Genomic DNA, 16,084 nt, shown 5'->3' with positions numbered 1-16,084 from the left:
AATTGGTGAGAAACAAAACTGAACTTGTTTTGGTTTCTCTCGTAAATTGCTCTCAAATCTTCTCAAAAGGGTTTTAGTTGCTGCAGGTCAACGTCCGTTAAGCATAAAGTAACAGGTGAGCGCTCCTATTTATAGGTTTTGGAATCAAAGCAAAGTTATGACATCAGAAAGGATCAAAGCAAAGTTATCACGTCACAAGCGATCGAAGCGATTCTAATATGTGCGCATGCGCACATATGAGAAGCGATCGAAGGGATTCTAATATGTGCGCATGCGCACACGTGCTTGCTTGTGTAATATTGTTCACACTAAACTTGACTCTAATCAATTTAATATCAGTCAATCAAAGAAAATGTTAGTTTTGGAAAATTTTAAAATGACATAACTGACAGTTAAAACATTTTTTGTTCATGTATTTGTATTTGTATTGTCTTCGGGGTTTTTTTTGCATACCACGTCAAGCTTTTCTGTATATAGTCATGTCGTAGATTTCGGAGCAAACAAGAAATTGAATTGGATTTTAATATTGCAGTGCTTGGATTTCGGATTTGGTGCTTAAAACTTCTTGAAACTGTAACCGTATTTCATTCACCACAAAGAACTATCTGATTGAATAGTTTTCTTATCAGATAGAGAAATAAAACGAGTCGCAAAGTCTAAAAGCAACATTTCTCTGCCTGGGCTGTACCTCTGCAAGTTAGTCTGTTTCAGTGTGTGACCCCCCACCCCCTCCCTGATCAGTCGGGGGTGAGTGCGCTAATGTGCCTGGAGGCCGTTTTAATGAGTGTTTGCTGGAAAACGAAAAATACAAGAAGGATTTGTACGTTTTCACAACGGGGGAGTTGCGTAAGTACTAGTAAATAATTTTCTCGAGTGTGTACGTTACACATGTTATTTGTTTAAAATTGGTATTATTATTTTGCTAGCTAGCAAACTCGCGGGATAAAGGATTGAAGTGCACTCAGTGCGATACAATACGGTGGCGCTATTCTAACAGTTAGTTATTGCAGGGTAACTTGTAGAATATGCTGTGAATTGAACCAAGATTACACAGCAGTAGCAGTAATACGAGTTACTTCCCTCAAGTGAAAGCGTTAAACGTTAGCCCGATGCTTAACTAGCCAACGTCAGGCTTTCTGATTGAAGGCTAAAAGCGACGTTGTCACCAAGTAAACAGAATATTGATGATATTTTTGTGTATCGCTGCAGCCTTTTCAAGTATTAACCTGGTGTCTTTGGGAACAGCTTAGGGGGAAATGACGGTAATATGACTGAACCATATGGGAAGAAAGAATAGGCACTTTTTGTGCTAGCGAAGTTTCCTCGCTTTCATTCAAAATCTGTTTATCATTAAACAATTGAAACATGATGGCTTCGAGCTGACATTGAGGCCTGTGGGGCACTATCAGCCACTGAGACAGTAGACAAGTGACTATTTCACACTTTAAGGCTGCCTGTTTATTTAAGGGAGATGAACAGTACATTCTAACTGTACATAATAATATCAATGATGATAGATTAAATAAATGGGTTTTTGAAAGACGCTTGTGCATTTTTAAAGTCTAAAGTGTTGAATTGATCTGAGTATGTCATCTGTTCAAAGCCTCTCCCAGTCAGTGCTGTTCTCTATGCCTGTCTTACTCTACATGATGTTATTAGCACAAACACTTTAAAGGTGATAATTAGGTCTACAACAATAACACAGACTGCAATGTAGTTAAGCGTCTTACAGTTAGTTTTGAATGAATGAACTTAAAAAACAACACAAGCAAAGATCTGTCTCCTCCTGTTTTTTGTGTCACATAAGAAAGAAGCATCAATATCTGATGAGAAGACTTATTCATTTGGCCTTTCACGTGGTCTTACTCAGGTGATGCGAAGTGAAATATGCATCCTTTTTATGGTAATGTGCTGGAAAATGTTGAAAATGGACATTAAACGTGCTTACAAAGTGCTTGAATTTGACCCTGAAAGGTGTATGAAGCCAGAAAAAGTCACACTTGGAGTAAAAACCTCTCATAGCAAGTTAATCATATTCAATTGATTTGATGCTTTCAGCACAAAATTTAGCCACACAGTCAGGACAGCGTCTGATTTACCTTCATCGGTAAACGTGTTTATGCAGTACATAGTAACAGTGTGGCTGAGTCCTCTGGTTCAAATCAGTTCCAGTACATTTGGAGATGTAAGTCTTAACCTTTCACATGCATCGGGAAGGAAAAAACATTTGATCTTCACAGTACTGCCGAAGTGCAGCGATACATTGTGAAGTGCACATTTGCATTTGTCATACAGTACCGATCAAAAGTCTTGAACCACCCCCTTATTTTTTCGTGTTTTGCCAGGTCAGTCTGTGTTAACGGTGTTATTAACTGCATTCTTCAACTAAAGAAGTGAGAACAAATGATGTGGGCTTTTGTTTTTTTGCAATAGGCTGCAAGTAAATGTGTACAGATACAATTTAAAATTGGTTCTTTGTTAAGTTTTGTGGTCCTTTCCGTGACTTAGGTGTCTGTTTATGTTTGAATGTTTCAGAGATTAGTGTGAAGGGTCTTAACAGACAAAAAGTGGTCAAATACAAGCCCTGGATTAAAAATCAGAAACACTTTAAAAAGCCTGGAGAGCTATTCCTTAATACCACTTTAAAGATTACAGGGAAGTCCGGATCCCTGGAAGCAAATGAGGGATGGCTCAAGACTTTTGCACAGTGCTGTACATGTCATGTTCCCTGTTTTATAGCTCAGCTCAAACTGACACGTTCTCACTAACTGCTTCTCATTTTCTCCACAGTAAACTTTGACCACTTCCAGATACTGCGGGCCATCGGGAAAGGAAGCTTTGGAAAGGTAATGCAGCCTCCAACGCCACTTGTATATTGTTTGCCCTTAATTACCCACCACGGTCGTCATCTCTAAAGAATCAGTGCAAGCGAAGCGAAATGTGCTGGGATTACACTTTAGTTCTCGTGTGCTGCTGTTATTTAATAACAGTTATAAATGCAGCTGATGTAATTATTTCTATAAAGTCAGTTAGAGGAGAGCCGATTTCTATTTCATCTCACTCAATCTAGGTGGGAATTTTGACCCCACGTCTCAATTTAATTACACAGCAGCAAAATTCTGCGGCTCTATTTGTCATCGCGCTCAACGGTTGGGCTGAAGGCAGGAGGAGAACTTAGTGTGTGTGTGATACACAATTGGGGCTGCAGAGATTGGAATAGTTTACCTTCATTTTAAATATCACTGCCCTGTGCACATTGTTGGCTTTAAAATTCAAACTTAAAGAGTTTGTAAGTAAACTGGCTGAGATGAGACAGACGATGCACCGGGTCCTCGTCTGAGTGCTGGCTTTCAGTTGTGCTGTTTCTCTTGCCCAGCCATGCACACACAGACACTGTGCTACACTTACACAGTGAGACAGATGCTCACAGAGACGTCCAGATACATTTTGTCCTTGCTGGAGGTCATCTTGTGTTTTTTGGCCCACTGTGGCCTCACACCGAGCTCCTGCTGTTTTTTGAACACTTTAACAGCACCAGTCTTTAGCTTCCTGTTGAACACACTTAAGTGGGGGAGGTGTTATTATTAGTGGTAAATGATTTGTGTATTTGTTGGACGCACCTCAGAGCAACAGGAAACATGACACGACACGCTCCAGTAACCTGCAGTCTTTACAGTGAGGACACACAAACATTAACCCTCTGCTCCTTACAGAAACTCTAAATCCTGTAAGTTTCTTGACTGCCACTTGGAAAGTTGAAACTTCAGCTCCCTCCACAGATTTTCTACAGTACTGATGTCTGGAGACTGACTAGACCACTCCGTGATCTTATAGCACTTCTCCATTAGTACATACTCAGATCAGCTTGCTGTGACTCATTTTCCATTACAATCAAGTACCACCTAATGTGCGTGGGGTCATTACAGCAAAGCGGCCCGATGTCCATGTTGTCATTTATGAGCAACACGAATGCCACAACAAAGGAAGACGTCGCAGCGATGATGTATCTGTGGCTTTTTGTCACACTTGGAACCACGGTGTTGTGCAGCTATTTGCCTTGTTGCAGGGTTTAAAAAAAACTGCAGTTTTGATTTTAGTGAAAGACAAAAGCCAATCCGTGGCCTGCAGTCTGACGATGTCACATTTCCTGACTGCTTGGAACCCCAACTAAGTCGTCCTGTAGCCCACATCATAATGTTTCCATCTCTCTGCTTGACTGCAGGGATTGCTATTTTTTGCATCACACTCCTATTTCAAAAGGTCAGTTAAAGCCACATAATTTCGTTTCATCTCCCCACAGCACTTTCTCCAAAGTCTTCCCTGAATCATTTAGATGTTCACTGGCACTTGAGATGGGCCTATACATGTTTCTCCTTGAACAGGTAGCTACCCTATGTTAGCCTAGCTTTCTATCACTGATGCTCTGTGTGTATGCTGCTGCCTCTCGTCTCGTGTTACTTAAAAAATTAACCCCACAGCTTCAATAACCGTATCTAAAAATCTCTCAGTGAAAGTTACGGTTGAAGGTTTGGAAACATTTTGGGGTAGCCAGTGTTAAATAGAGACAGTGCCACATTCTTTATCTAGTCATTGTAATGAAAGAAGCACATTTAAAAACTATATGAGAGTTTGCTTTTAACAAGCAATGTAATGACTCTACTTAAAAACTGAAAGTAGCATTTTGTGGATGTTTTCCCTGCTGCCCGATCCCATCAGTCTCTTAAAGCATCATTTTTTATGCGCCCTGGTGTGACAGAGGTTTCATGGCGCTACAGGTTACCTGAGCACATCAGGTATATTACGGTTGAAAACAAGTGCCCGGCCTTCCAGTGGGTGGTCGACCCCTCGTGCACAGCTCAGGAGTCTAAACGACCCAGCAGTTATGGACATGTGTGTTTTTGGTGTGCTGTCCCTCCTTCTCCCTGCTTGCAGGTATATCTGTGTGTGTGTGTGTGTGTGTGTGTGTGTGTGTGTGTGTGTGTGTGTGTGTGTGTGTGTGGGATGCCGGCGTTTCTGAGAGCCTGGTGGGTGTGGCCCTGCCAGGTGGTTGGCCACACCTGAAGACCATCACACAGCTGATCAAGCCTTGTCGGAGGAGCTACTTAAGAATGCGGTGGCGCTCTCTCTGACGCTGGATCATTGCGTGACTTCACGTTAGTCTCTCGGCCAGTCAGTACGGATAGTCTGCCGCATTGTATGTGTCTTACGGCTGCCTGTTTGTTATCTCCCCAGGAGAAGCGTGGAGACGAGAGGGCAGCGAGCACGGGGTGCTCAGACACTGAGGAGCGGAGACAAGGAACACTAGCACTGGGAAGAGGACATTTCACGGGAGTCGGGAACGCACTGCGGATTTATTGTTATTTTCCATTCACTGTAAATAAACGCACTGCTTGCATTCAGAGCTCCGTGCCTGGCTCCTCCTTCCTCACATCCCCACGGTTGACGCTGGCCAACCGTGACAAATAGCTGTTCTTAGATTCATTATTAGTTCAACATTGACAAATAGTAGTTGACTAATATCAGGAGCCAAAAAGAAAACAAAATAAACTAAAAACTGACATCTTACAAGGTGTCAAAGGTCGGAGTGAAGAGATGAAGTTTTCAGGAGTGATTTAAAAATATGCTGAGAAGAGATCTGTCTAATCTCTAAAGGAAGATCGTTCCACAGTTTGGGAGATGCTGCAGCAAAAGCACGATGTCCTCTAAGTTTACACTCAGTCCTGGGTACATTCGGGAACAGCTGACCAGCTGACGTATAAGGCTGTAGCAGCTCAGAGAGATAAGATGGGGCTAGGCCATGGAGGGCTTTAAAAGCAAATAAAGAATTTTAAAATGAATCCTATGAAATGGGCAGCCACTGAAGTGAAGCTGAAATAAGGGAGATGTGCTCAAACTTTCGAGTGGCAGTTAAAAGACGACCTGCAGCATTTTGCACCCTCTGTAGATGAAGCACGGACCCCCACATAAAGTGCATTAAAGTAATCCAGCCGAGTGCTAACAATGGCATGGATAACTGTCTCAAAGTGCTGCCGCGAAAGAATTGGCTTCATTTTAGCAGCTGCCTTAATCTGACTGTCAAGCTTCAGTTCAGAGTTCACTATGACCCCCAGGTTTGTGACAGCTGGCTTATCAGTCACTTTAATTTTAAAACTGTGTAATTTTAAAATTGTGTATATACTGTATACTCTGTGCATTTATTATCTCACTCTTATTGCCTGTTTATGCCCTTTCCTTATCTTCAACGTCATGCTGCTCTGTTGTATCATAATTGCCCCTTGATGATAAATAAAGTCTTTCTCATTCTGATTGTGATTCTCTGATTATACTGGGCCAAGGTATCTAAATTCACATTGGGGGTCTCAGTGGGGCTACCAAAAAACCATCACCTTAGTCTTTTGTCACTGAATTTTAAAAAGTTAAGAGACATCCAAGCCTTCATGTCATCAAGACACTGAGGTAATGGCTGTACGGAATATGTGCCCTTTTTCTTTATAGGGACATAGATCTGACAGTCATCAGCAAAAAAGTGAAATGCAATGCCGTATTTTCCCAGCATAGAACCAAGAGGGAGCAGATGCAAAGAAATGAGGAGGGGGCTGAGAACTGAGGCCTGTGGGACACCACTCAAGAGAGGAGCAGAAGATGACACATGGTCACAGAGAGTTTGTCTTCTACTGAGGCTGAAATAAGTTCATGTAGTTTTTTAAATTTCCACTGAACAGTCTATTACAGTGTCACAACTAAGCATATGCATAGGAACTGTCGTGGTTCGAATTTTGGAGGAAGAGACATACGACTGAAAGTCCATAGTGGGTCAACACAAATGATTTTATTAAAACACATATATGTGGTGAAGATGGGCTCTGCAAAACATCACGCTCAATCTCCCGCCTGACAATAGGTGGGTGTGATATTTATACTTATGATGACCAGTAACTCGTGTCACCGCAGATGAAAAACAACATGCCTGTTCCAGTAATTCTATGTCAGGAGATATTCTAAAACAAAACAGAACAGTTCCTTTCTCAGTTCCTCCACCGCCTCCCAGATGCATCCTGTTATTACACTTTTCTAGACTTACACAACATTTGCAATCAGTTTACCCAGACAGACTATGTGTTTGTGTTGTTAACCTCAGTGCATGACCTCACTCAACAAACAAAGACATTTTAGAAGTATACTTCCTGACTCCGTTTGAGTCATCTGTTACCAGGCAAACTCCAATGCAGCAGGCTGCTGAATGCACACAGGCAATATGTGAAAGATTATTATGTGCTTATGCTAACACCTGAAATACAGACTTTAATATAACATCACCAGTTTCAATAAATGTGTCAATGAAATGACAACAATGATCAATCATAAATGATGCAACAGTAATAATAAGGATTATGAATGTAACATAATATTTCACTCTGATAGAACTTAAACACTTTAATTGAGAATAATAGAAATTTTCCATTCCATTCCATTATCCATGTCTCATGCAGATGAACTCAACACTTCCTTCACTTTGTGCCTTCACAAGTCTGTCAGATCTGTGTATTTATATGAATGTGATGTGGTGTGAGGTGCTGTATTAGGTTTTATGGCTGTTACTGTCAAAAGGAAATATTCCCTATGAGAGGTCTGTAATTAGCACCTGGAAATGGTCAGCGAGTCGCTTTTGTGCTTAAAGAAAGCAGGAAGAAACTAGAGAGAGAAGGAAGGAGTAGTGACAGTTTTAGCGCCCTCTGCAGTTTGTGTGTGTAAGTGCAAAAGCTTACAGCACCTGGTATTCCCAGGCGGTCTCCCATCCAAGAACTGACCAGGCCTGACCCTGCTTAGCTTCCGAGATCAGACGAGATCGGGCGTGTTCAGGGTGGTATGGCCGTAAGCGAAAGATCAGTTGTCAAAAAGACATTTTATCGGTGGCAAATGTCACACACTTTAATATATATTATTGTGCTAAACGTCATATGTTACAGCGACAACATTGAGCTGCACAAATGATTTTCTCGCAGTAACATCGCGATAAGAAGACATGTTCGTTGATTACAGCACAGTGTAAAAGTGACAGAGAGCACACAGTGTGTTCGGACGATTTGGAAGTCCAACATTTTTGTGGTTTGGAGATTTTAACTTAAATATAGAAAACAAAAAACGTAAGCGTGTATGTGTCGTTACAGCATGTATAAAAAGGCCGTTTCTGAGGTGTAGGCTACTTTCGCTTAACAGCGTGTCTGAACTGCACTTGACTTGATCTCTGCTCATCTCCAGGCTTCAATTCTCATTCGGTAAGTTGGCTCGTTGGCTTTTGTATACTTCCAAGAAAGAGGGTGAACTCACTCTCCTGCCACACTTATACTCACATTCACATATACTCATATCCAGACATTGGCTTAAAAAACATGCTGGCATCATCTGGGTTCTGTGAGGATGCATATCATACATAAGTAATGCAAGTACTGCATGTCAGGATGGAGGCCTGTCTTTATTGATTTATGTTCAAATAAAGTTTATCTTTAATTCCACCTTCAGGGCATTTCAGTCGCTGAAGTCATCTTCACCACCTGCTCTTCCAGAATACGGACTCGTGCCTGAACACCTGCAGTTAACCAACCAAACACTGATCAGTAGAGCAAAAAAAGGTATATGTTGTCATTTTGAAAAATTCAAATTACAAGTTTTATAAATTTCTAATATAATAAATACATTTAGCAAAAATGTTGTCTCTTTGTGATCACATCTATTATCAATATCAGTGCTTACACAGCTGTGACGTGTATGAAGATAACATTTTTTTGTGACAGCTATTTCCTAACTGCATCCTTCAGGCCTGGTGGGTGTGGCCCTGCCAGGTGGTTGGCCACACCTGAAGACCATCACACAGCTGATCAAGCCTTGTCGGAGGAGCTACTTAAGAATGCGGTGGCGCTCTCGGCCAGTCAGTACGGATAGTCTGCCGCATTGTATGTGTCTTACGGCTGCCTGTTTGTTATCTCCCCAGGAGAAGCGTGGAGACGAGAGGGCAGCGAGCACGGGGTGCTCAGACACTGAGGAGCGGAGACAAGGAACACTAGCACTGGGAAGAGGACATTTCACGGGAGTCGGGAACGCACTGCTTGCATTCAGAGCTCCGTGCCTGGCTCCTCCTTCCTCACATCCCCACGGTTGACGCTGGCCAACCGTGACAAATACCTTTTCTTAGATTCATTATTAGTTCAACATTGACAAATAGTAGTTGACTAATATCAGGAGCCAAAAAGAAAACAAAAAACAAACTAAATAAATATTTCAGACGCTGAAAATAAATTATTACGGTCGTTTAAATTTGCTGTCAGCAAGTTAGGTCTAATACATGTAGTCAATCTAATGAATCAATATTACATGTAAAAAGTACAGAACTGAAAATAAAACTAAAATATAACGGTAAATGAACTGGTTCTTGTATAAAACCTTTCTACTCTCTACAACTTGCCTCATTCATGCACTCACTTTTTTCTATGCTTTTTCTCTGTAAGTGCTTTCTATCTAACATTAATACGCATTCATCCTCCCGATGGATGCATCGGAGAGCAACTTAGGGTTAGCGTCTTGCCCAAGGATATTTGGCATGCAGGCTGGAGCAGGCGGGGATTGAACCAGCAACTTTCTGATTAGTAGGTTTCCTGCTCTACCTGAGCTACAGACACCCCAATTTGTGGTGCTCTGGAAACAACACGTTCTCATCCCAACAGGTAACGATGCTATGGGACAGATCATCGGTATGTGTAAATGTGTTTTTTGTTCTAATCATGAATCGCTTTGTAAAACAAGACCTGATAGGGTCAAGGTTAAAGTTATGGTTAGAGTTAATGTTAGGGATAGGGCTGGAATGGACGGCTGGAGCCTCTCCTCCAAGTGTGTGTTACTGCCGCGAACAGCATTCTGTTGTATTCTGTTGTATGCTTTTCTCTGTAAGCGCTTCGAGCCTGTACTTTTTTGCTTTAGCTGAGTAATGAAGTTGAATCAGTACTTTAACTTTCACTGGAACAATAGTATTTTTAGTTCTTTTTTTTTTGCCTGTCCCGTTTGGCTCTTTTGCCATCAGAATTATTGTCTAAAGGCAAAGAAAGATGCCCAACGGATTTACTTTACCAAATTGACCATCCCAGCCTTGCCGTAATGGTCCATTTCATTCACCTTTTATTGTTTATTTCATTTTCACTTGCTGAATACGGGACAGACTTGACTGGGGGAAAGAAGGGGAGAAAGAAAGAGAAAGAGCTGAGAAGAGGGACGGGGGAGAAGGGCAAAAACCCCCAAAAACCAACAGAATGGGCAGACAAAGGAAAAAAAAAGAAAAAGAAAAAAAATGCATCTATCAATCACCTGGATCACCTGTTGAGAAAGAAAAAGAAAACAAGCAGAAGAGAACAAGAGTAATAGAATAAACAACATCACAATGATATATGGGAATATGACAGTAAATACTAAATGTTAAACATTATTGTGCAGCACATAAGATCAGCAGAACACAGTGTGCTTTGAGGTAGGAGCCAAAAAGGGTGTAGTTTGTGGGTGTGATCACCCGTGTGTACACCTGTGAGCATGGACGCGCTTGTTTTTTTTTTTTAAAGGTTCCTTCATGTAATGATCTGCTAGAGGGTGTGGGGGGGCCACAGCCCCGTCCTCCAGGGCATGAAGCAGGTATGGAGGAGATCAAAACTCGAGACATCCAGAGGCCCCCAGAACAGAAGAGACCAAGGAAGACCCACAGAGGGGCAGCCGCGCCACTGTCCCAGAAAGAGCTGAGGAGAGTCCCAGATGAGGGCTCACTCAGCAGCCGCGGAGCAGAAGCCAGGGGGAGTTGCAGTGACGCGCCCGTGAGCTCTGCCGGCAGCCAGCTGTGCCTGAGTGACCGAGCCCCAGGCCGAGAGGCTGAGGGCACCCCACCCCCAAAGTGACCTGAGCGAGCGCCAGGCTCCAGGCCCTGACAAGCAGCCACCAAGGAGTGAGCCGGTGTGTACCTGGACGCCCACCCCCAGACACAAAGAACCACCAACGCACCGATGTCTGAGGGAGTCCGCCAGTGGCAGGGGAAGTGGTGGTGGGGGGAGATAGGCCTCCAAACCTTGGACGGCCTGAGATGTCCCCAGAGAGGTGGCGTCTGATACCCAACCTGACATATAGACACAGACATACAGGCACACACAGATACAAACATCCATTCCCACCCTCATGCTCTCATATGCACTTACTCCACACTCAACCGACGTGGAGACAGACATAAAGAGACGCTGTACACACGATCACACTCCCCAAGCGTACTCTACGAACCGGGTCTAGGTACCCTTGCCCCTGGAGGGGGGAACTGCACCCAGACCCAGGTGGTGTTACCCTTTTCCCTGCGGTGGGGAGAAGCAGACCGCCCCGACTCCGCAGCAGCAGGGAGGCCCCACACTCCAGACCGCAGTCGGACGGCCAACTCCTCCTCCTAGCCCCCCGCTCCAGCGGGCCGCAGAGAATGGGGGTGAGAGAAGACTCCAAACCTCCCTCCACCCGCTCATTGTAGTGTTGATGCATGTGTGTTCTAAGGTGCATTTAAAACCCAGGAGGGCATGGAGCTACCTGCCAGAGAGCAGCAGGTAAGCGCATAGTCCCTCCTGTAAGCCCTCAATGTCTACGTGTATTTAAAATTGAGAGGTGGGCAACGGCGCCAGGGGTGAGGTGTACACCCTGATGGTAATTTGGATTCCGTGTATCGTGCCCACCCCCAAGATCCTATATGTATGTGTAATGAGAGTGTGAGTAATGTGAATGTCTAAGTTGTGGGATAAAATTGAGGCAGAGGCAGCCAGAAGGGGACAGAGCCCCCCCCCCCCTCTGCACCCTGGTGACATACCCCTACTCCAAGGTCCTGCATGTGTGGGTGGTGGTGGTGGAGCAGGAAGAGGGAGGCAGCTGGAGATGGGGAGGGAAGGAAGGGAGGGGCAAGTGACCCCTCCCTGGGGCCAGCTCCCCCGCTGACCCCAGTAGGCACCCCCATACTCCGCAACCCGCCAGGGAAAGGGGGCCCAGGCCCATCCAGACCGGTAGTATTTTTACTTCTACTTAAGAATGTCTGCTCTTTTGCCAACTCTGGCTGTCTCTCAGTCTTGGAATACCCACTTGTTGTCCAGCGGTGTCCTGGGAATATGGGAACTAGACAGACTGGGGAAACAATGGGAGGAGACACAAAGGTGGAATCACTTTTACCATCTTTGATGTATTTGCTGGTCGTCTTATTTCTTCTATTTTGCAAGCACAGTGTTGCAATCATTGTCTTTGTGGTACAATGACACAGGTAGAATGCAGGTGTTTTCATGTAACACGATGCCAGAAAGATGAGTAATGTGTTTTGAAGAGAAGATAAAACATCATGTTTGAACAAAGATAAGCAGCAGACACGTCTGTGTGTGAGTTATTCAGGTTCAGTAAGAAGGTAATATGTCTGCAGAATTTGTAATTCTTATGAAGATATTGCTTGTACAATAAATAAAATCCCTTTAACTTCTTCTGGAGAGTGTCTTTATATATTTAGTCATTTTGGGGCGATCCTTTATTTAGTAGTAACGCTAGTCGGGGATATATATCAGAGTTTACTTTCAGATATGAGCATTGTGTTTCCTGTGGATGAGTGAATGAATTATTTATTTATGTATTTTTTGAAAGACTGGCTCATGTAAAATCTCTGGAAGTATGACACAGCTCTCCTGTTACACTTTATGGACACCTGAGCTTCACCATGAGGGCCTGTCTTTATTCACTGAAATCCACTTTTATAATGAATTCACAGTAATCACTGACACCTTCAGAGCATTACATTCATTAAAGACGTCTTCTACACCTACTCTTCCAGACGACCGACACATACTTCAACCACTGCAGGTTAACCAGCCACTCATCAGTAAAGCAAAAACTAAATGTAAATGTCCTCATGTGGAAAAGACTGAAACACAACTCCCATATATCACTAATGTAACAGATCCATTTAGGGAGAGTGAGAACACTAGGCTGGATGTGTTTTAATGCAGGAACATTCATCATGTCTTGAGTTCAACAAATCATTTACATTGAATATGTGAGCTGGATGGTTACACGATACAATGTGATTGTCAACAATAACTGCAATGAACGCTGGTTTGAGGGCGGAGTCAAGGAGGCCATTTACGTGAAAAGGGAAAGACCCTCTCTGAATCAAGGAGGGGGCCTAAGGGTACATCTGTCACCATCTTACAATACGAAGCTGTAAAAAAGTAATTATAAAAAAGCATTTTTGTAGCTGAATGTTACTGGATAGCTGTTTCATCTGTAACACATCAAAATAACCTGCTAAGGTTTAATAGGCTATAAGGAACACACTCACTTCCTGAGCCCTGGGCAATAAGAGACGTTTTGTGTTTTATAATTTATTGATATGTTTGATCCTTTCTGACCTGCGTTAATGAAGCAGTCATTAGAGCACCATGTCCGCTATAATAGTTCTGTAGTTTGATGCTTGAGTCGTTGCAGACTTGTTGAAACTCCCTCACCCGTCAAAGCAGCGTCTGTGTTATTGGAGTCCAGCAGATGGCAGTGTTTCACTGTCTGACGGCTGTCTGAAGCTTCAGCTGGTTTATCCGTTTGCTATGTTTGCCATGTTACAGTGGGGAGGAAAAACTCCTTTTTAACAGGAATATCTAGACATGAGTGATTACTGCAGTGGGGCACTATCTGTGCTATCTATAAGAAATGTTAGCAACAATAAAACTCTGAGGATCAGGGCTCCATTTCACTCCAGTGTTCAGTGGCATTTTAAAAGAGTGAATACCGACGCTGAATGTCTTTGTAAAGCAAAAGCACTTTGTTAGCCTTTACAGAGCAAAGCTATGGATCAATGTGCAGTGAAGAAAAATCCAGGTGGCCAGTCTGTCCTTTCCTAACCAATCACAGAGCTCCTTACATTGTTGCGCTGGAGAATAACTAAATATAATATAAAGATGATATTGAAAATAATCTTTTGTAGAGTCACTACTTAGTGGGCAGAGGACAGTTATCACTTTGCTGGATGCTTTAAAGTCGCATGTTCTGTATTTGCAGATTAACAGGATATTAACAGATTAACAGCTTTCATTAGACTTCATATGATAATCAGATAAGATAGAACTTTATTAATCCCTTGGGTGGGTTCCTCTGGGAAATTCGGTTTCCAAAAGCACAGCACCGACAGAAGTTACAGTTACAGAATGTTATATATATACATACATACACACACATATATAAATACAGAGACAAATATAAATAAAAATAAAATATACGAAGGGGATAAATAGAATAAATAGGAATAAAAAATAAAAATACAAGTGAATTGCACATTTCAAGTATTGAGGTCTATTTGCACCATTGACTATTAACAAAAGTATTGCACAAAGGTATTGCACAGTGAGGTGAAGAGGCACTACAGCTTAGTTGTTCCCCCCTCCTTTGTCCTCCTGTCTCCCCTCCCTCTCCCCTCCAGAGAGGAGTTAAACAGTCTGATGGCGTGTGGGACAAAGGAGTTTTTAAGTCTGTTAGTTCTTGTCTTGGGGAGAAGCAACCTGTCACTGAACAGACTCTTCTGGTTGTTAATGGCCGTGTGCAGAGCAGCATTGTTCATAATGTCCAGCAGTTTTTTTAGTGTCCTTTTCTCTGCCACTGTCACCAGAGTGTCCAGCTTCATGCCAACCACAGAGCCAGCCTTCCTGATCAGTTTCTCCAGCCTGCGTGAGTCCTTCTTTGCTGTGCTGCTCCCCCAGCACACCACAGCATAGAAAAGTACTCCAGCAACCACCGACTGGTAAAACATCCTCAGGAGCTTCCTGCAGATGTTAAAAGACCTCAGCCTCCTGAGGAAGTACAGTCGGCTTTGGGCTTTTTTATACAGGTGCTCTGTGTTGCATGACCAGTCCAGTTTATTGTCCACCCACAGCCCGAGGTACTTGTACTTGTTGACCACCTCCTCCCCCTCTATCTGAACCGGCAGTGGACCTTCTCTGGACCTCCCGAAGTCCACAACCAGTTCCTTGGTCTTTGAGGTGTTGAGTTGCTGGTGGTTTGTGCAACTCAACACCTCAACAGTGAAGTGTTTCTCTTTCAGTGTTTATTCTTGGACATGGATATGCATATACATGGATTTTATTAAAATATGAAATTATTGTGTAAATAACGCTACATGTTAGATCAAAAGTTAGTAGAATTACAAAGGGTTTGTAGATTGTAAATGCAAAATGAGTTTGATTAGCCTGTAGAAACACAAAAGAGAGTAACAGGAAGTGTGTGTGTGACAGGACCTTTGCATGCCTATAGAAGGAGTGAGCACCCAGAGAGAAAAACAGAAGAGACAGACTCTAGCCAGATGAAGCAATGGAGGCTTTAAGAAAAGACATGAAAATGATATTAATGGTATGGTTTAGTGTGTTAATATAGGCCACAAATAGATAAAGGTGGACTTTCCTCAACCTAGAATTTTGAGCATAGCAGCAAAACCATAGATTTAACATAATTGGGAAAAAACAAGCCAAAGTTTGGCTTAAAATTTTACAGCTTGACCTCCCACTTATCCCGATCCTGAGAAGAAGCTCAAAGGACAGTCAATCTCCTGATGAAGACCAACAGAGCATCGTGAACCTGAAGAATTAACAGCAGGCTGGTAAGAACAGTGTGACATAACTGTTTAAAGGCATTGAATGTGATATTTTGCCTGGCTGGGACTTAATCTACAAGGAAAATACTGAAAGGAAACGGAGAAGAAACAGATTGTGTTTGCTGGAGATTTAAGACAACAAAGGACACTTTGAGAAGGGTACAGGGGCCAGTGGGAAGGTGAAGCCCAGAGGAGTATAATTGGGTTGAAATTGAAGCCTGAAAAAGGCCCAACAGAGACTGTACTTCCTGAGAATTCTCAGGAGGAATAACATCACACAGAGACTGCTGGTGTCCTTCTACAGAGCCACCATTGAGAGTGTTCTAACTTACTGCATATGTATTTGGTACACTAGCTGCACAGGGGCTCAGAGGAAAGCACTCCAAGGGATCATTAACACCGCCCAAAAGATCACTGGCT

General features: G+C 42.9%; 1 long non-coding RNA gene and 1 other non-coding gene across 2 annotated transcripts; one reads left to right on the top strand and one right to left on the bottom strand.

Annotated features, from left to right (window-relative positions):
* Positions 1 to 2,748: 2,748 nt before the first annotated feature.
* On the top strand, positions 2,749 to 5,401 carry LOC146547992 (uncharacterized). Its single transcript, XR_014890761.1, has 2 exons — positions 2,749 to 2,846; positions 5,233 to 5,401. It is a non-coding gene; the product is annotated as an uncharacterized LOC146547992 (long non-coding RNA).
* Positions 5,402 to 7,759: 2,358 nt separating this feature from the next.
* On the bottom strand, positions 7,760 to 7,878 carry LOC146547991 (5S ribosomal RNA). Its single transcript, XR_014890943.1, has one exon. It is a non-coding gene; the product is annotated as a 5S ribosomal RNA (ribosomal RNA).
* Between the last annotated feature and the right edge of the window lie 8,206 nt (positions 7,879 to 16,084).

The sequence above is a fragment of the Mchenga conophoros genome, linkage group LG23, assembly GCF_057382185.1.
Source record: "Mchenga conophoros isolate Kocher_MC1m ecotype Shallow Benthic linkage group LG23, M_conophoros_male_GT1.1, whole genome shotgun sequence".
Taxonomy (NCBI): Eukaryota; Metazoa; Chordata; class Actinopteri; order Cichliformes; family Cichlidae; genus Mchenga; species Mchenga conophoros.
This window is presented reverse-complemented; position numbering and strand designations above follow the sequence as displayed.